We start from the raw sequence: 21,737 nt of genomic DNA, 5'->3' as shown, positions 1-21,737 counted from the left end.
TCCTACTCGTCGAGTTGTATGAACAACTCGCCGAGTTCTTCTTCATCTGAAGAACACTCTATGCTGAGACTCGACGAGCTGTATGAACAACTCGCCGAGTCTGTTCTTGAGGCAAAAAGATTGCCTTGAACTCGCCGAGTCATAGCATTGACTCGCCGAGTTACTTTATGAGTGAGTTTGGCTTCCGACCCACTGAGTCACACCCCCATGACCCACTGCTCCAACCCGCGACGCGAAAAAGGGGAAAACTCGGGGACTCGCGACTCGACTCGCCGAGTCAGATGAACGACTCGCCGAGTCTACCACATGCAAATACTATACACGCGATTCTGCTTGAATGCAACTCATTCCATTCATAGATCTGGGTTTCTAGGGCCTGATTAACACGTAAAGTTTCCAACTTTACGTGTAAATAAACACCCATGAGGGTTTTAGGGCTCAAAATGCACCAAAAGAGTATATCTAGGGTTTTCATGCAATATAGCTCCGTAAAGGCAGTAGATCCAAGCTCCTGGAGCTCAATCATGCCTAGATCTAGGGGCTAAACAACTTATTATGAACCCTAAAACACAAACAAGCTTGGGAAAAGGCTCAAGAAGGACTTTCATGGAGCTACAAGGGACAATAAGCATGAAAACAGAGGGAAACTGAGATATACCTCAAGGAAATCACTGAGATAACCCAAATATGCCTGGCCTCCTTCTTCTCTTCTTGATCTACTCTCCTTCCCTCTCCAAATCTTCAAGAAAACACACCAAAATGCTTCAATCTCACAAGGAACAAGGCTTGAACGAAGTATAGGGCTCTAAGGGTGAAGGGGCCGAGCTTAGGGGCGGATAAGAGGGTTTAAATAGGGTGCAAACCCTTGAAATTTAGGGTTTCAACAGATAGCGGGGACTCGCCGAGTCGCCAACTTAAACGTGTTCCGGATACCGTCTCTACTCGGCGAGTCGAACCTACAACTCGCCGAGTCCAAGGCTAAAAATGAAAACCACTAAGATAATTTTACGTACCAGGAACCAGGTGCTACAAAAACACCATCTAATCATAAATTTTCATAAAAACCACAACTCTTGTCTGAAAACCATTCACAAAAGTAAGAATAATGTCAGAGTACAACCCCAAGAAACTCTAGTGCGGAAAAACCAACATGTGTTTGTGATGTGCCGCTACCACTCCAGCTCCTTCCCCTTTGCTGAAGAGGTACCTAAACATATCATCACATACTGTCAGACATATCTGGGGTGCCTGACCTACCCTTCGGTCCTAACAACCGAACTCTACTACTATCACATATAACATATCATGCCAGCATATAACATATCAGGTAGTAGCAAACCTAGATGATATAACAAATACAATCATTTAACATACAACTCCTATTGGTGGGACCACATTGTGGTCGTAGACCTATCGCTACTGGAAGGTAATCTGTGTGGGAAATATCTGTCTGTTGCTGCTCCGGAAATCCTCCGGCTACAATCCCCACAAAAACACTCAATCAGAAACTGATATTTACTCTTAGGGTAAAATGACTATTTTACCCCCAATCAAGTCCAAGTCAAAGTCAACTTCAAGTTGACCTGACTCGCCGAGTTGGGCCGCCAGCTCGTCGAGTCCCTAACCCTTTACCCGTCCTTATCCACGACTCGACTCGTCGAGTTTGGAAACGACTCGACGAGTTCCTCTTCTATATGAACATCAAATGATCCTTCATCCGACTCGCCGAAATTGTTCTAGCACTCGTCGAGTCCCAAGAACTCCAGGTCTAAGGCTAAGTCCAATGCGTTGGGTCGCTCCTTCTGACATGCTACAACCCTTCTAACACCCAACTGAGCTCTTTTGACGCTCAACAGATATGGGACTTTATACCTTGGACTCGTCGAGTGCCAAGAACGGACTCGCCGAGTCGATAATGTAACATCCAAATTCCCAAGTATATTATTTTATTCATTTATTTTGGAGTTTATGGAGGGACTCGGCGAGTTAGTGCTTAGACTCATCGAGTAGGGTCGCGGATTCTAATCCGGGTTCATGACTGGACTCGGCGAGTCCATGAGTGGACTCAGTGAGTCCATGCTGTTTAATGAAACCCTAATTTCCCGGGTTTGGGACCTATTTAAAGGCCCTTAGGGTCGTTATTTGCGGCTACCAAACCCCAGAGAGAAACCCTAAAGAGCTAGAGCGATTGTGAGAGGAAAGGAGCCATTTCTTGATCTTTGTGGTTGATTCTTGCAAGAAGGAAGTGTTTCCAGCTTATAGGAGACCAAGGAGGTGGTGCATTTGTGGATTTTGAGCAAAAGACTTCATCTTTGAGGTACTATATCGCCCCTTTATCTGTTTTGATGAAGGAATCCATAGATGTAGAGTTTTCATGTCCTTTAATGGAAGAAATTGTGAGAATATGGCCTCTATTCGCATTGAGACTTTAGATTTTGACCCATAGTGGTCTAAAGAGCTTATCTCAGCTTGCTTTATGTTTAGCTATGGAGGTGTTGAGCTTAGGATGTTATTTTTTGGGCTAAGTCACCAAGTGAAACCTCCTAGACGTCCCATGAGTGTCAAGATTCGAGATTTACGTGTTTATCAGGCTTGGGAAGGTCAGATCTATGGATCAAAGGAACATATTTGACCTTAGGGGGTCAATTGAGTTTGTGCATGGAATGAACTCACCGAGTCCAAAGGCAGACTCAGCGAGTAGGGTTCGGGTTTCCCGTAAATCACTCAGTGAGTAGACTTGCCGAGTTGGGGGAATAACTCAGTGAGTCAGAGAGGGATTAGAGGACTGGAGTTCAAAGCGGAACTCGCCAAGTTGATCTTCAGACTCGGAGAGTTGAGTTGGGGTGGCCCCGCGATTCATGCCAGGTGTGACTCGTCGAGCAATGGGAGGGACTCGACGTGCCAAGCGAGACTAAAGAGTTAGTAGACACGTGTAGACTCGACGAGTCGCCCAAGTGCACTCGACGAGTTAGGTCAAAGTTTGACTGTTGACTTTTGTTGACTTTTAGGGTTTGGTCAACAATGGGGCCTTTGAGCCAAAAGAGGGGTAAAATGGTCTTTTACCCTTCTGAGGGTGCCAAGAGAGGGTTGAGTCTAGTCCCGTTAGTTATATTTATGAGAGTATTTACTATATGTGATTAGGCGGAGGCTAGATCTTATTTCTACCGAGTCAGAGATTTACCGAGACATCTAAGGTGAGTCTTCTGACTATACTTTACCTAGTGTGGTAACAGAGTTATGTGATAGAGTATCTTAGAGTTATGTGCCAGTGTATTTTTATGTTATTTATGTGTTGTGATTTATTGTGATTTGTGATATGCATGATTCAGAGTTTACAGAGTAGGACCAGTGGGTCCATAGAGTTAGGAACATCAGGTCCATAGAGTTAGGGCCAGAGGGCCCACAGAGAGTTGGGGCTGGAGGGTCCCACTAAGACACATTGAACAGAGGGTCGGCAGAGTTATAGCCTCGAGGGGCTAATATGTGTTAGAGTGGTATTTTGGGGAACTCACTAAGCAATTATGCTTATAGTGTTATGTGTAATGTGTTTCAGGTACCAGCGATGATCGCGGGAAGGCGCCGACATGATTCGTACACACGCACACCGGAGTTTATATGTTTTTGATCTCGGGATTTTGTATTGAGATAATGTTGATACAATGTTTTGAAAAGTGAATGTGAATGATATTTTATGGTTTTTAAAAAGTGAAAATTTGTTTAAATTTTTACGGTGTTACAAGTTGGTATCAGAGCCTTGGTTTGAGGGATTCGGATGCATCTTCGGGCCTATCTGAACTCAAACTGAGGATTTGAGTAAAATTTTGATAATAAAGGAAATTTTTAAAGAGTAAAAAGAGTTTTGAGACAAACAGAACAGAGTCGTGTGTACGATCAGCCAGCGCCCAAACGGTGATTTCCCAAAATACCCTTACAATAAGTGTTAAAAGATATGTTATGCTATGCTATATGATGAATTATGTTATGCATGCTAGAGTAGACTAGGTATTCTTATTAGGACTAGAGTGGCCTGATATATGATGCCTTAGTCTAGGGGTTTTGCTACTAGATATGCTTGAGAGTGTTTAGATAGCAGCGAGGAGCTTATGAGAGATCTGCTAGTGAGTAGCACATGATTACAGAGAGTAGAGTACTTGGGATTTGGGACTCTGGGAGGAGGACTTTGGATGAATGCTGATGCGGTATGGACGGTAGTATTGGGCCCGTACAACTGAAGATACCGGGTCAGTGTGCAGTCCAAGTAAGAATCCTTAGAGTACTAAGGAACAAGTAGGGTGGAGTTATCAAGTGTGATTATACTCGAGTGAGTCCCTAATATTCTTATGTTGTATTTCAGAGGGAGATCATGGTAGGGACACGCCACACACCAGAGAGCAGTGGTACGAGCGATGTAGAGATCCGTAGGATCATTCATGAGGAGGTGGTTGCGGCCATCAGGGCAGAGATACCAGAGATGTTCGGGTCTATCAAGACCACTCTGATTGAAACATTTGATGAGAGATACGCTGCTCTTTCTGAGGCTGCTGTTGCTGCGGCCACTGCAGCTATAGCTGCAACGAGGCTGCAGGGTGGTGATGCGTTGATGTTCCAAGAATTCAACAACATGAAACCACCAGAGTTCGATGGGACCCAAGACCCGATTGCAGCAATGAGGTGGATATCAGACATAGAGGGGTGTTTCTTTACTTGCTCGTCTCCTGAGCATTTAAGAGTCCGGTTTGCGCTGAACTAGCTTCTCTTGGGAACGAAGGACTAGTGGAAGTTTGTGATGGCGCACTACACGCCTGCTGAGCTTGCTGTAGTGACTTGGGAGAGGTTCACTGCTATGTTTCGGGACGAGTACATTCCCCAGGTGGAGAGGGAGCGATTGGAACAGGAGTTTCTGACCCTCAAGCAGGGTACTGAGTCTGTTACAGCGATACTTGGATGTTTCATGAGAGGGCAATGTTTTGCCCAGAGCACGTGTCCTCCGAGTAGGCACGTATGAGCCGATATTTGAGTGTGTTGAGGAGGGATATACGAGAGTTCGTGGCAAACTTAACGTACCGGACATTTTCTGAGCTTCAGGAAAATGCCCGGAAGAGGGAGATAGAGTTGGAGACCCAAGCTAGGGAAGAGGCTAAGTCTCCGGGGAAGGATCGGCGGCCGGCTCAGTCCCAGCCAGCAGCCAAGCGGGCCAAACCCACTAATTCAAGATCTAGGAACCAGAAGAGCCGCTCTTGTGGCAAGTGCGGTAAGAGTCACGATGGGGTGTGCAGAGTAGGGTCTTGCTACAAATGTGGCAAGGAGGGGCATATGGCCAAAGATTGCCCCAAGGGATTTGCAGTATGTTCTCACTGCAACCAGACCGGACACCAGAAGGCAGAGTGTCCAAAATTGTGAGGGACAGCGCAGGGAGCATCTCTGGGATCTGCCCCTGCTGTAGTGAGAGCTACGGATAGTCGGCCCGCAAAGGTCGAGGCACCGAAGGCATGAGGGAGAGCCTTCCAGTTGACTGCGGAGGAGGTCCGCGCAGCGCTCGATGTCGTGGCCGGTATATATTCTTTCATGTATTTATTGTTATGTTGAGATATTGTTCTTATATTATGTTATGCGTAGGTACTTTTCTTGTGAGTTCTGTACCTGCCTTAGTGTTATTTGACTCGGGTGCGAGTCGATCTTTTGTATCTTTAGCTTTTAGCAAGCACATCAGTATTAGTCGGGAGGCGTTGAGTCGACCTTTGAGAGTTTCCATAGCGGACGAGAGAGAGCTGTATGCCACAGAGGTGATTCGAGGTTGTGTACTCGAGATTTTCAGAGTAGAGTTTCCGATTGACTTAGTCCCTATCGCGATGGGAGATGTCTGTGTCATCGTGGCATGAACTGGTTGAGCAGATTTGGAGCGGTCATCGACTGCGAGCGACAGCTGGTGACCATACGAGACCCTAGTGGGGGAGTTCTTACGGTGAACGGCGAGGGTACACGTTCTGGATCGGCATTTTGTTCAGCCGCTAGAGCGAAACAAAGTCTACAGCAGGGATGTAAGGGATTTGTAGCATATGTGATGGACACGAGGATTGATTCAGAGAGACCGAGGTCAGTTGATGAGGTTCCGATAGTGCGTGAGTTCCCGGATGTATTTCCGGAGGAGTTGCCGGGGGTGCCTCCCGAGAAGCAGGTAGAGTTCAGTATCGATTTGGTTCCGAGAGCTGCGCCTATCGCCTTGCGCCTTCGGAGATGCAGGAGTTATCCTCGCAGCTTCAGGAGCTGTTGGGGAAGGGGTTTATTCGGCCGAGTAGTTCGCCGTGGGGAGTGCTTATCCTTTTTGTCAAGAAAAAGGATGGTTCACACTGAATGTGCATTGATTACTGGGAGTTGAACAAGTTGACGGTCAAGAACCGTTACTCATTTCCGAGGATCGACGATTTTTTCGATCAGTTGCAGGGAGCATCTTGGTTCTCCAAGATCGATTTGAGGTCTGGATATCATCAGGTGAGGGTGCGAGATGAGGATATCCAGAAGACAGCGTTCAGGACTTGTTACGGGCATTACGAGTTCGTGGTGATGCCTTTCGGGCTCACTAATGCACCAACGGTGTTCATGGACCTCATGAACAGGGTGTGCAGGATGATATTGGATCGCTCGGTGATTGTATTCATCGACGACATATTGGTGTATTCGAGATCCAGAGAGCAGCATGAGGAGTGTTTGAGAGAAATCCTCGGGGTTTTGAGATCGGAGAGCCTTTATGCCAAATTCTCCAAGTGTGATTTCTAGTTACGAGAGGTCCAGTTCCTAGGGCATCTTGTTAACCAGAAAGGTATATTGGTCGATCCGGCTAAGATTGAGGCGGTGATGAGTTGGGAGGTGCCAAGGTCACCTACAGAGATCAAGAGTTTCCTAGGATTGGCAGGCTATTACCGGAGATTTATCAGGGATTTCTCCAAGATCGCCGTGCCACTCACCAAGTTGACCCGGAAGGGTGTTGCTTTTTCATGGGGCCCAGAGCAGCAGGCCTCCTTCGAGACACTTCGCCAGAGACTATGCGAAGCCCCGGTGTTAGCCCTTCCAGAGGGAATGGAGGATTTCGTGGTGTATTGTGATGCGTTGATATCAGGGTTGGGAGCGGTGCTTATGCAGAGGGGGCACATGATAGCATACGCATCGAGGCAACAGAAGCCTCATGAGAGGAGGTATCCCATACACGATCTAGAGTTGGGAGCAATAGTGTTCGCCCTCAAGATCCGGCGTCACTATCTATATGGGGTCCGATGTACCATATACATAGATCACAAGAGCCTGAAGTACTTGATGGATCAGCCCAACCTGAATATGAGACAGAGGAGATGGTTGGACGTGGTAAAGGATTATGATTGTGAGATCCTATACCTCCCGGGTAAGGCTAATGTGGTAGCCGATACCCTGAGTCATAGGGCACAAAGCGTTCTGATGCGAGACGTTTGCATGAGATTGACAGGGATGACTCCGGTGTTGGACACCATTCGAGGGGCCCAGGCTGAGGCCGTGAGACCAGAAAACCAGAAGAGGGAGCGAGTTATCGGGTAGGTATCGGAGTTTGTTACCGATAGTCGGGGGCTTATGACATTTCAGGGCCGGATTTGGGTACCGTTTGTGGGCGGGACGCATACCATCTTGATGGAAGGGGCTCGTCAATCGAAGTTCTCGATCCATCCCGGGGCCACTAAGATGTATTTGGACCTGAAGAGGGAGTATTGGTGGCCCTGTATGAAGAGGGACGTCGCGTGGTTCATTGAGAGGTGCCTAACCTGTCGTAGGGTGAAGGCCGAACACCAGAGACCGCATGGTAAGTTGCAGCCGTTAGAGGTTCCCTAGTGGAAGTGGGAACAGATTACTATGGATTTTATCACCAAATTCCCGAGGACTGCGAGGGGCATCGATGCAATTTGGGTGATTGTAGACAGGTTGACGAAGAGCGCTCATTTCCTTGATATCAGTGAGAGCTCTTCTGAAGAGAGGTTGGCAGAGATGTACGTGAGGGAGGTGGTATCGCGACATGGAGTGCCGATCTCGATTGCCTCGGATCTAGATGTGCGTTTCACTTCCAGATTCTGGAAGAAATTTCATTAGGAATTGGGTACGAGGCTGCATTTTAGTACCACATACCACACATAGACTTACGGGCAGAGCGAGCGAACGATTCAGACGCTCGAGGACATGCTCCGAGCATGTGTGTTGGATTTTGGCGGGAGTTGGGACACGTATTTTCCCTTGGCAGAGTTTTCCTACAACAACAGCCATCATTCGAGCATTGGTATGCCACCCTTTGAGCTGTTGTATGGGAGGAGGTGTCGGACCCCCATTTGCTGGGGAGAGGTAAGGCAACGTGTGATGGGTAGTACAGAGATTGTGCTTCAGATGACAGAGCAGATACAGCAGGTCATACAGAGGTTGTTGACCGCTCAGAGTCGTCAGAAGAGTTATGCGGACAGGCGCCGGTCCAAGCTCGAGTTTCAAGTCGGCGACTTCGTGCTCCTGAAGGTCTCTCCTTGGAAAGGAGTGATCCGATTCAGGAAGAGGGGCAAGCTGGGGCCCTGATATATTGGTCCTTTCAGGGTGATCGCGAGAGTAGGTAGGATAGCCTACCATTTGGAGCTACCTGCAGAGTTGGGTCAGATTCATGACACCTTCCACGTGTCGCAGCTGAGAAAGTGTATAGCCGATGAGTTGACAGTGGTACCATTAGAGGATATTCAGGTGGATGTGAGCTTGAACTATGTTGAGAGACCGGTGGCAATTAGGGATCGGAAGATCAAGGTTCTGAGGAACAAGGAAGTGCCTCTGGTGCAGGTCCAGTGGCAGCATCGGAAAGGGTCAGAGTTGACTTGGGAGCCGAAGCGTGAGATGCGTGAGCAGCATCCAAAGTTGTTTGCAGAGTGGACTTCGAGGGAAAAGTCTAATTCTAGTGGGGGAGAATTGTAACATCTGAATTCCCAGGTATATTATTTTATTCATTTATTTTGGAGTTTGTGGAGGGACTCGGTGAGTTGGTGCTTAGACTCGCCGAGTAGGGTCGTGAATTCTCATCCGGGTTCATGACTGGACTCGGTGAGTCCATGAGTGGACTCGGCGAGTCCACGATGTTTAATGAAACCCTAATTTCCCAAGTTTGGGACCTATTTAAAGGCCCTAAGGGCCATCATTTGCAGCTACCAAACCCCAGAGAGAAACCCTGAAGAGCTAGAGCGATTGTGAGAGGAAAGGAGCCATTTCTTGATCTTTGTGGTTGATTCTTGCAAGAAGGAGGTGTTTCCAGCTTAGAGGAGACCAAGGAGGTGGTGCATCTATGGATTTCGAGCAAAAGACTTCATATTTGAGGTACTATATCGCCCCTTTATCTGTTTTGTTGAAGGAATCCCTAGATGTAGAGTTTTCATGTCCTTTAATGGAAGAAATTTGTGAGAATATGGCCTCTATTCGCATTGAGACTTCAGATCTGGACCCATAGTGGTCTAAAAAGCTTATCTCAGCTTGCTTTATGTTGAGCTATGGAGGTGTTGAGCTTAGGATATTATTTTTGGGGCTAAATCACCAAGTGAAACCTCCTAGACGTCCCATGAGTGTCAATATTCGAGCTTTACGTGTTTATAAGGCTTGGGAAGGTCAGATCTATGGTTCAAAGGAACAGATCTGACCTCAGGAGGTCAATTGAGTTTGTGCATGGCATGAACTCGCCGAGTCCAAGGGCAGACTCGGCGAGTAGGGTTAGGGTTTCCTATAAATCACTTAGTGAGTAGACATGCCGAGTTGGGGGAATAACTCAGTGAGTCATAAAGGGATTAGAGGACTGGAGTTCAAGGCGGAACTCGCCGAGTTGATCTTGAGACTCAGCGAGTTGAGTCGGGGTGGCCCCGCGATTCATGCCAGGTGTAACTCGTCGAGCAAGGGGAGGGACTCGACGTGCCAAGCGAGACTAGAGAGTTAGTGGACACGTGTAGACTCGCCGAGTCGCCCAAGTGCACTCGACGAGTCGGGTCAAAGTTTGATCGTTGACTTTTGTTGACTTTTAGGGTTTGGTCAACAATGGGGCCTTTGAGCCAAAAGAGGGGTAAAATGGTCTTTTACCGTTCTTAGGGTGCCAAGAGAGGGTTGAGTCTAGTCCCGAGAGTTATATTTATGAGAGTATTCACTTTATGTGATTCGGCGGAGGTTAGATCTTATTTCTACCGAGTCAGATATTTACCGAGACATCTGAGGTGAGTCTTCTCACTATACTTTACCTAGTGTGGTAACAGAGTTATGTGACACAGTATCTTAGAGTTATGTGCTAGTGTATTTGCATTTTATTTATGTGTTGTGATTTATTGTGATATGTGATATGCATGATTCAGAGTTTACAGAGTAGGACCAGTGGGTCCATAGAGTTTGGGCCAGAGGGCCCACAAAGAGTTGGAGCTGGAGGGTCCCACTGAGACACATTGACCAGATGGTCGGCAGAGTTATAGCCTCGAGTGGCTAATATGTGTTAGAGTCGTATTTTGGGGAACTCACTAAGCAATTATGCTTACAGTGTTATATGTTATGTGTTTCAGGTACCAGCGATGATCGCGGGAAGGCGTCGGCATGATTCGTACACACGCACACCGGAGTTTATATGTTTTTGATCTTGGGGTTTTGTATTGAGATAATGTTGATACAATGTTTTGAAAAGTGAATGTGAATGATATTTTATGGCTTTAAAAAGTGAAAAATTGTTTAAATTTTTACGGTGTTACAGATAATGTCCACACCCTAAATCCTCGATTTCTGATGTACAACCTTTGACCAAAAGATTGATCCAATCCCCTAGACTCGATCTAGCACGTAAAGTTACGAACTTTACATGCATGCATGGGACTTTTGAGCCAAAAAGGCTCTAAAATGGCTCTTATGTTGCATGAAGCCTTCCTTGAGTGCAAAAGCAACCCAAATATGCCTTGTGACTCCTCCCAAGACTTAGATCCGAAGTCTTGACCCCCAACAATGATTGCGATCATGGTTGGTTACCTAATATGGCTAAAAAAGCCCTAAATCTTCCCATAAAAAGGGATCTAACAAACAAGCAAGCAAGGTACAGACTTTATACCTTTCAAAGGCTGCAAATGATGAACTAAACTCGAATCCTTTAGTCTTCTCTTGATGCTATTCCTTCTTCCTTGAGGTCAAAACCCACAAAAATCACTCAAAAGCCTTAGATCTTGCACCAAAACACTTAGGGTTTGCTATGGAGGGTTTCTAGGAGCAATAGGGACGAGTGGTGGCTGAAAGAGATGATTAAATAGGATGCAAACCCTCAGATTAGGGTTTTTGTTCAGTCAGGGCCTACTCGTCGAGTCCGGGATCCGACTCGCCGAGTCCAATACTTAAATCCCGCGTACCATCCTGCTTTTACTCGGCGAGTTGGTCCTTCAACTCACCGAGTCCCATGCCAAAAATGCAAAACACTTAGATAAAAATACATACCAGGAACCAAGTGATACACCTTTGGTCTACCATTCATCCTATATATATATATATATATATATATATATATATATATATATATATATATATATATATATATATATATATATATATATATATATATATGGTAATTGTAAGTTTTCTTGTACTAGGCACCAAAGACCATTAGATCTTGATAAGTGCCACCATCTCTATTTAGATATGAGATAGTACCAACTGAATGCACACATCCATACCCATTAAGTTGCCACGCTCTATAACTACAAGTCTTTTTTTCTAGGTAAACAATATACGACTCTGCCAGGTTTTTTGTTTCAAATTGGTTTAGACCACGTGGTAAAACCTGCCAAAACCTATTTGAAACAGAACATAAGTTAGTATCTAATTACATGTAGGAGTGTATAGATTAGAAAGTACCTTTGAGTTCTTTTCAATTTATTTACTATTAGTGTAATTGCTAGGCAAAGTTTGTAACCAGGCCATGAACTACCTTTTATCTTCAAATTGTAAAGCCTCTCTATAACATTTAATCTAATCTCCTATAACATGGTGATGATCGGCTTTTTCCTTGCATCCCTGATGACACTGTGAAATCTCTCAAATAATCCATTACCCACTGCATCATATATCATTCCTTCGTGAGAGAATGCTCTACTCCATAATTGGGGTTTTTTTTCATAAGGTATGCAAAGGTTGTAGGGCTAAGTAGTTCCATATCCCTTATGGCATCATTGAATAAAGGTTAAGTGGATGCCTTGATTTCCTTCCAAAACATAGTCTCATAGTGTACACCAGTGAATCTTATCCTAAAGTTGGCAACAATATGCCTTGCACACTGCGTATGTTCAATAGTAGGCAGTACTTCTTTGACAATCTCTAACAGCCCTTATCAAACAATGGTAATATGTTAGAGAAAATGAAACCTAAAAGTAAAATATATAAAAGTTGAAAGTATTGGACATACCTTATGCTGATCCGACATCAATGTTATAACAAAACCATTATCCAGTTGAGGGTCATCTTTTAGATTTTCCAAGAACCATTTCCAATTTTCTTTATTTTCTACACATACAATTGCCCATGCGATTGTGAATATGTGATTATTCGCATCCCTTCCTACAACATATATTAGCTCTCCAGTTCATAAACCCTTTAAGAAACACCCATCCAAATTTATTACTCTTCTACAACTCCTTCTCCACCATTGTTTTAGGCCACACTACTAGAAGATAGACCTTTAATGACACCCAATTTATGACACACATTGATTTATGATACGCAAAAGTGTGTGACCTGAAAATAATGTCATCTCTCTAAAAATTTTAAGGATTTAGGTCATGAATTATTGCGTGCCCTTAAATTAGTGTCTCAAGAAAAAAAATTAAAAACATGGAGGGTGCTTTATCTTACACACTCTTCCTTTACAACTGTCGCTTTATAATTTAATGAAACGCACATTTAGTAGAAAACAGGGGAAAACGAAATCCCCAAAATTTTGAAAACCCGCATTCTTCTTTTCCACCTTCTTTCTATCTTTCATCTTCATAGTCGACTCTCCCCTCTTCTTTCTCTATTGTGAGAAGTAATGGAAAGAAGGGATATTGGGATAGATCCGTCGATGATGATGAGCAGAGGTGCTCTCTGGTCAATTTTGGAGATGGTGGTGTCGGTTTTGATGGTGGTGTTAGCGTACATGCGTGAATCCTTATCAATAAGGAATCGAATCTACCCTTTTTCTTCTTAGTATCGAAAATTAATATACATATGTAAAACAATTCCGGTTTTCCGGTCTTCCACGCATTTGATATCCCCCATTTTCTCGGCCAGAAAAAGACCATTTTAGTTTCTGCTTTTAAAATAAAATCAGAGTAATATCTCCGATAAAAATATGCAAAATTTGTCCCAAAATAAAATATGATAAAATTTTATCAAAGAATTTCTTAAAGAAATGTATTCTTCATTTCATTACAAAACTCGGGATGTCCACATCGATACAGACAAAAAGCATAAACAACATATTATAGACCTAACAACAAATATTTATATCTAATGGCCTATAATCCAAAAATCCCTCTTCATCATCCAACTATGCTCTTGGTCCACCACCTGTAATATAAAACGCTGAGAGGGTCAGGCTTAGGAGCCTGGTGAGCATATAGGGTTTCCAACCCACAAATAATAAATTTATTCATTTCATCAACAAAAATAAATTTAGTAATTTCATCAATCAACAATAACCCTGATTACCCATTCCCATTCTCCTCACTTTACGTCCCTAAACACCTATCACAATGGACCTAGTCTATGGATCATCATCGGGATGGACTTTACTGCTAAGGGTTTCCTCAACCATATATGTCCGTAAGGAAACCATGAGGGGGGTAAAGTACACCAGCAAACATATAGTTCACCAACACCTACAGGTTGCGAGACTGCTAGTGTTCCACTGGACTGTATAGAAAGGTCTGTGGTTGTTATCTATATACCGCTAGATGACTACAACAACAATAACATCGAGGCCTCTCATCATTTTAACACACATCAACTATTTCATATACCCATGTTATAACCAACATATTTGTAGATAAATATATATATATATATATATATATATATATATATATATATATATATATATATATATATATATACAATTTAAATCATTCTAAACATATATAAAAACTTCATTCAACATCCATCTCAAATAAACAAACAATATTTATACACATAGCACTTATTTTATAGAAAATACTTCATATTTATGTGTAAGATGAAACTGACCACACACTCACTTGATTTAACGATAATCGGGCAGCACTTCGTCTCTTAAAACGACCGTTTCCAATAAAACCGGGATGCTTTCTCAAAACCGGGCTTCACGTGGACAGAGTTTTGGCTTGAAAACTCTTTTTCTCGGGATCTTCGGGTTCTCCGGGACTTGCTTATGATGCTAGGATAGTATTTTAGGGTTAAAGGTATTTAGTGCAACATTCAAGAAAGTTTAAGGGTGAGAGGAGTAGAATTGTAAACAAATTTCGGATGGCTTCGGGTGCTATTTATAGTGGCCGGACACTCGAGTTACACTGGGCGTAACTTTATGGTACGTGGGGCGTACTGTTACTTCAAGTAGTATGTTGGGCGTACACCATGATACGCGGGACGTACTAAGGGATCATCTCAGACAAATCAAGGCTAAGACACATGTCTCTCATGCGAAGGAATAGGGCGTGACAGACTCCGAGTCACTTACACGAGTATGCTGGGCGTACTCCTTCAGACCAGCCTTGAAGTTTGTGCCCAAAACTTCAAAAATTCGTAACTTTCGCATAGGAACTCTATTTTTGATGTTCTTTATATCCACGTGTAGGTGAAATTAGGCTCTACAACTTTCGTTTAGACCCCGCCAGCTAATTTTGAATTTATTTTTAAAGTTATATTTTTAACAGGCGGGGACAGGAAAAGTCCGTTAAAAATTCATAACTTCTTCATCCGCCGTCCATTTTCGTCTGTCTTTTTACCTTTGAACTACTATAATCAAGATCTTCGATTATCATTTTGGTTGTTTCGGCTAAAAATCGCTCGATCTAAAATTCGAGTTTCGGGCAGCATACTGCTATGCAAAATCTTAGACAATTCATAACTTCCTCACACAAAGTCAGATTTGGACATTCTTTTTATGCACACTCTCAGTTTAACGTATTCTATGAATTTCATTTAGATTGATCAGGCTAAAAATCAATTTAGTAAATTCACTTTTTACGTCACACAGCGTTGTGCCGTTTCTGTCGCGAAACTTCGACATGTCATAACTTATAACTCGGATTTCGGTATCTTTATACCTCCGGAATCCTTGTTTCAACCACTACAACTTCCTTCATAGATATCGGGTTTATCTAATATCTATTTTCGACGCTTATATTTATCCTTAATTTTCTAAATCATAATAATTAAGTATAAGAACATAATACTCAAATAGTACATCTTTATTATTTCAAAACAAGTTACAAAGGTTGACCTAGACTATTAAATCATAATTAATGCCTAGCCTAGAAACACGGGCGTTACAACACATGCGTAGGTCATTGTCCCTCTTTTGTTCTTCTTCAGATCATATTCTGATAGGCTTCACTTTTCCAACGCCTCTTCTGTTTAGTTTTTTACTGTGTCGCGTTTTGGGTCTTCGTTATGCTTTTTTGGGGAATGTTCTAATTCTCGATTCCATCTTACCTGCGTCTTCGGCGCTTCGCTCTTTCTCCATTTTCATCCTAATTGATTCAGGGTGTTGTTCCTTTGGGTTTGTGACTTTCGATTTCCTTCAACTGCTGCCGTTCATTACTTATTTGGGTATGTGTTTGCGACTTATGACTTCACTCTCTCCAATTTGTGCTTGATTTTGGACCAGACAATTACAAAGAGGTAATTTTCGATTTAGGTTTGTCAAAATCTTTCACTCAGATTATTTGTTTGTTTGTTTTTTTTTCCTGTCATAATGTATGATGAAACCAACAACAACTGATGTTAGCTGCTTTTGGTTCACGTGTCTTCGTTGTTTGGGTTTACTTCCAGTTCTGTTGTTTTTGCAATTGGAGAATGCGAGCTTGGAAAAGAACATCGAGTGGCCTATAACATCACCAAAGTTGATTCAAATGATGTGTATATAGTTTGTATTCTTTATACTATACTAAACAATCCAGTTGTATGTTACCATATACTTGATTGGATATGGCATATTTTTTTCTATAGTTATTTGATCGTAATACAAGACATGGAAGAATGGATCGGTGACAAACGGTTAAGAATAATGTCTCATCAACAAGTTTCATGGACGCATATGACAATGGTATATTCTAACATGTATGTATTTCTAAATGTCTATTCTTGTAACAATTTTAACTTATTTTTATCATTTATTAATTTTTAATTTTTTTAAGACAGAATGCAATTGTGGTGGCAAGACATGGAAGAATACACCCCGTGTGTATTGACTTTCTGTTGACTTGAATTTAACTTCTATCTAATGTGCTTTATCTTTATCTTTTCAGGTTAGAATTATTATGTTCTCAGTTTCTTCTATCCAGGTGGAAATATGTGGTCATGTTACTTTAGAAGCCACTCACTTCCTTTTCAAATTTGGCTTGGTGAAATCTAACACAGTTAAATTTACTTTTCTGGAATTTTTAGTGCTAAAAGAGTTAAGGACCCATTAGGGAGTGAAAATGTGCAATATATGTATTGAATATCAATACGAGACATCTATTTCAGCAAAAAAAAAAAAAAAAAAAAAAAAAAAAAAAAAAAAAAAAACCAGAGTTATGATAGATGTCTTTATGTTTATTTAAAAATATAATCCACCGTGTAACTATTTCTAACTACAGTTTTGCATACAAATATCTTGATTTATTAAAATATAGATGATTTTGACTGTCGTACCTCTATGTGGTTTCACTGGTAGTTTTTGTCAAAAAGTCAGTAAAAGTTGTATAATAGGTTATTATTTTAGATTTTTTGTACTTTTAACGATTTTTATTGTTACTCAAGTTTATAAAAATTGTTCGGTGGTAGCTCGACGGTTGACTAACAATAAACGATTAATCAGACTCGGTAGGGATTAATCAGGGACCCTAAATTATTAATAAAATTATTTAAAAAATTAATATTTCCTAAAAAATTAAGTATTTGGAAATTTTAAACTTTAAAATTTTGAAATTTTAAAAATTTTAGTATAATATTTAAAAACTTGAAAGCTTAAAAATTTGAAAATTTAAAATTTTGTTGTAATATTTGATAATTATTTTTTTGGAATTTTTTAAATATTTCCTGCCTATGACCGCCGAGGACCGCCAAGGCCGCTAAGGACCGACAAGCCCGAGTTTGACCGATTATGACCAATTTCTGCCAAGCATCGTAATCGTAATTGGTTTGAGGCTGTCATGCAATTAATCGGCTATCAATGTTGATTTCTGCAACACTGTTGTTACTTAATAAAAACGACTTTTTGTACTTCAGGTTTGGTACTGCACCTGGCTCGGAAGGTTCTGGTGTCACAAAGGAAGTGAAGGAGCTGAAAAAAAAAGGCTGCAACATAGTGGTTTTTATGAATATATCATCAAATAATAATAACTCATCATAAATTAAAAAGAAGATATTATTTTGACATATAATCATATCAATGTATTCTTTGTTTTCAGATTTGGGATAAAATATGTAACACCCACTGAAGAAGATGACAAGAAAAAGGTCAGACTTTGTAGGTTTGGATTCTCTTCAAGTTTTGATCCTCTTGTCTTCAAGAAAAGAAAAATAAGGCAAGGGCACTCGTGAGACTTTTTTTATTACTTTTATTTGAATCAGCATGGCCAGATCAAGATCATGTGCCTAATGCAGTTGGATGGGAATTGAATAAAGGGAAAAGATCATTTATTCAGTCCCAAAAAGAAACAGTCTTTGCTAGTTTGTTTATATAGCACTTTTAGGTTTGTTTCTTTTCTAGTCCAAATAAAGAAGAAAGTGTTTGTATGAGACTTCCGTCCCAACATTTCTGGTGATCTTTTTTTTCTTCCTTGATTGGTTTTAGGTATCGGGTATTGAATAAATTTGGGTCTTTTATGAATTCTTAGCAGGTTTATATGGCATCCATGTTCAAGAATCAGTACAAATTGGTTGTTCGAGCTGGAGACAAAGTACAAGAGGTATATTTTGACTTTTCAATGCCAGATTTGTTGCTTGAATATAAACTCATAGATATACTTTTATTACCAGTTGCAACATACATTTTTTCTCATATTTATTGTAAATGACATATTATATTCGTATATATTTTTTGGGCAGGTGGTGGTTCAGACATGGCTGGGTACAGAGGAGATGAAGCATGTGATTCTATTGTGCACCAAAAGAGTCGAGTGAATGTCGTTTCATTGTAAATTAGTTGTTGTATTATAGCTGACTGGATCATGGTTGGGTTGAAGCAGCTAAACCATGGCCGAATGGTCTCACTCAGCCCAGGTTCTAGCCATGAATAGAAGAAGAAGAGTTTCCAGAAGGAATCGAAGGAGGGTATACCGAAAACATAGAAAAACACTTTTACTTTTAAGACATTGATGTTAACAGCTTGGTATTCCTTTGCAAGATTCAAATGATGTGTATATAGTTTGTATTCTTTATACTATACTAAACAATTCAGTTGTATGTTACCATATACTTGATTGGATATGGCATATTTTTTTCTATAGTTATTTGATCGTAATACAAGACATGGAAGAATGGATCGGTGACAAACGATTAAGAATAATGTCTAATCAAAAAGTTTCATGGACGCATATGACAATGGTATATTCTAACATGTATGTATTTCTAAATGTCTATTCTTGTAACAATTTTAACTTATTTTTATCATTTATTAATTTTTAATTTTTTTAAGACAGAATGCAATTGTGGTGGCAAGACATGGAAGAATACACCCCGTGTGTATTGACTTCTGTTGACTTGAATTTAAATTCTATCTAATGTGCTTTTATCTTTATTTTTTCAGGTTAGAATTATTATGTTCTCAGTTTCTTCTATCCAGGTGGAAATATGTGGTCATGTTACTTTAGCAGCCACTCACTTCCTTTTCAAATTTGGCTTGGTGAAATCTAACACAGTTAAATTTACTTTTCTGGAATTTTTAGTGCTAAAAGAGTTAAGGACCCATTAGGGAGTGAAAATGTGCAATATTTGTATTGAATATCAATACGAGACATCTATTTCAGCAAAAAAAAAAAAAAAAAAAAAAAAAAAAAAAAAAAAAAAAACCAGAGTTACGATAGATGTCTTTATGTTTATTTAAAAATATAATCCACCATGTAACTATTTCTAACTACAGTTTTGCATACAAATATCTTGATTTATTAAAATATAGATGATTTTCACTGTCGTACCTCTATTTGGTTTCACTAATAGTTTTTGTCAAAAAGTCAGTAAAAGTTGTAAAAAAATAGCTTATTATTTTAGATTTTATGTACTTTTAACGATTTTTATTATTACTCAAGTTTGTAAAAATCGTTCGGTGGTAGCTTGACGGTTGACTAACAATAAACGATTAATCAGACTCGGCAGGGATTAATCGGGGACCCTAAATTATTAATAAAATTATTTAAAAAATTAATATTTCCTAAAAAATTAAGTATTTAGAAATTTTAAGCTTTAAAATTTTGAAATTTTAAAAATTTTAGTATAATATTTAAAAATTTGAAAGCTTAAAAGTTTAAAATTTTAAAATTTTGTTGTAATATTTGATAATTATTTTTTTGGAATTTTTTAAATATTTCCTGCCTATGACCGCCGAGGACCACCAAGGCCGCTAAGGACCGACAAGCCCGAGTTTGACCGATTATGACCAATTTCTGCCAAGCACCGTAATCGTAATTGGTTCAAGGTTGTCATGCAATTAATCAGCTACCAATGTTGATTTCTGCAACACTGTTGTTACTTAATAAAAATGACTTTTTGTACTTCAGGTTTGCTACTGCACCTGGCTCGGAAGGTTCTGGTGTCACAAAGGAAGTGAAGGAGCTGAAAAAAAAAAGGCTGCAACATAGTGGTTTTTATGAACATATCATCAAATAATAATAACTCATCATAAATTAAAAAGAAGATATTATTTTGACATATAATCATATCAATGTATTCTTTGTTTTCAGATTTGGGATAAAATATGTAACACCCACCGAAGAAGATGACAAGAAAAAGGTCAGACTTTGTAGGTTTGGATTCTCTTCAAGTGTTGATCCTCTTGTCTTCAAGAAAAGAAAAATAAGGCAAGGGCACTCATGAGACTTTTTTTTATTTACTTTTATTTGAATCAGCATGGCCAAATCAAGATCATGTGCCTAATGTTGTTGGATGGGAATTGAATAAAGGGAAAAGATCATTTATTCAGTCCCAAAAAGAAACAGTCTTTGCTAGTTTGTTTATATAGCACTTTTAGGTTTGTTTCTTTTCTAGTCCAAATAAAGAAGAAAGTGTTTGTATGAGACTTTCGTCCCAACATTTCTGGTGATCTTCTTTTTCTTCCTTGATTGGTTTTAGGTATTGGATATTGAATAAATTTGGGTCTTTTACGAATTCTTAGCAGGTTTATATGGCATCCATGTTCAAAAATCAGTACAAATTGGTTGTTCGAGCTGGAGACAAAGTACAAGAGGTACATTTTGACTTTTCAATGCTAGATTTGTTGCTTGAATATAAACTCATAGATATACTTTTATTACCAGTTGCAACATACATTTTTTCTCATATTTATTGTAAATGACATATTATATTCGTATATATTTTTTGGGCAGGTGGTGGTTCAGACATGGCTGGGTAAAGAGGAGACGAAGCATGTGATTCTATTGTGCACCAAAAGAGTCGAGTGAATGTCGTTTCATTGTAAATTAGTTGCTGTATTATAGCTGACTGGATCATGATTGGCTTGAAGCAGCTAAACCATGGCCGATTGGTCTCACTCACCCCAGGTTCTAGCCATGAATAGAAGAAGAAGAGTTTCCAGAAGCAATCGAAGGAGGGTATACCGAAAACATAGGAAAACACTTTTACTTTTAAGACATTGAGAAAATTATCTCACACATAGACATTTTGACAGAATACAAGGTAGGGGCATTTTTGTCTTTTCACTAATATTGTTGCATATATTCTTAACTTATCCAATTTTTGTAATTTGAATCATGCAAAATAACATCCAAGTGGTCGATACTGGTTGATGCATTTTCAAGTGGTGAAGTTGCAAGGCTTAAAGCAGGCATGAAGATTGTCAAAGGAGAAATTACTCATGAGTTCCTTCTAATGTTGTACATAATTTGTATTTCTATAATAAATATTATGCAATATTAGCAATGTATTACATTTACTTACTATTGGAATGATTATTTATATTTGACATCTTACTACAATGAATTACCTTTTATTTTTTACTTATGAGACTTTTAGTGAGTTATTTAATTTGAAAATTACTAAATCTATCAAAATATATAATTTTTAAAACATTTAAAATTATGACATGCAAATATGTGTGTCGTCTTTCTTTATGACAATGGCTTTAATGATCCGAAATGCAAGTCGTAAATGCGTGTTGTAAGGTTACGACACACATATATGTGTCATCTTCTTTATAACAGGGCCTTCCTTATCACACATTGTGTAACATACCCCTTTGGCACTTATCACAATATTGCCCGCTTTGGGCCACTCGGTGCGAGGACTTCCCAGGGGTCACCCATCTT

General features: G+C 40.3%; 3 long non-coding RNA genes across 7 annotated transcripts; all 3 read left to right on the top strand.

Annotated features, from left to right (window-relative positions):
* Nucleotides 1-15,597: 15,597 nt before the first annotated feature.
* On the top strand, nucleotides 15,598-16,951 carry LOC122197822 (uncharacterized). Its single transcript, XR_006191512.2, has 3 exons — nucleotides 15,598-15,894; nucleotides 16,045-16,332; nucleotides 16,521-16,951. It is a non-coding gene; the product is annotated as an uncharacterized LOC122197822 (long non-coding RNA).
* An 857-nt stretch (nucleotides 16,952-17,808) lies between these two features.
* Nucleotides 17,809-20,274, top strand: LOC111916474 (uncharacterized). Of its 5 annotated transcripts, XR_008231973.1 has the most exons (5): nucleotides 17,809-17,951; nucleotides 18,099-18,167; nucleotides 18,307-18,818; nucleotides 19,007-20,056; nucleotides 20,157-20,274. It is a non-coding gene; the product is annotated as an uncharacterized LOC111916474 (long non-coding RNA). The 5 variants fall into 5 exon arrangements; XR_002858529.3 differs by having other exon boundaries at nucleotides 18,307-18,804; nucleotides 19,007-20,269; XR_008231971.1 differs by having other exon boundaries at nucleotides 19,007-20,269.
* Nucleotides 20,275-20,802: 528 nt separating this feature from the next.
* On the top strand, nucleotides 20,803-21,428 carry LOC111916461 (uncharacterized). Its single transcript, XR_002858526.3, has 2 exons — nucleotides 20,803-21,108; nucleotides 21,202-21,428. It is a non-coding gene; the product is annotated as an uncharacterized LOC111916461 (long non-coding RNA).
* The last annotated feature ends 309 nt before the right edge of the window (nucleotides 21,429-21,737 follow it).

The sequence above is a fragment of the Lactuca sativa genome, chromosome 4 (genome assembly GCF_002870075.4).
Source record: "Lactuca sativa cultivar Salinas chromosome 4, Lsat_Salinas_v11, whole genome shotgun sequence".
Taxonomy (NCBI): domain Eukaryota; kingdom Viridiplantae; phylum Streptophyta; class Magnoliopsida; order Asterales; family Asteraceae; genus Lactuca; species Lactuca sativa.
This window is presented reverse-complemented; position numbering and strand designations above follow the sequence as displayed.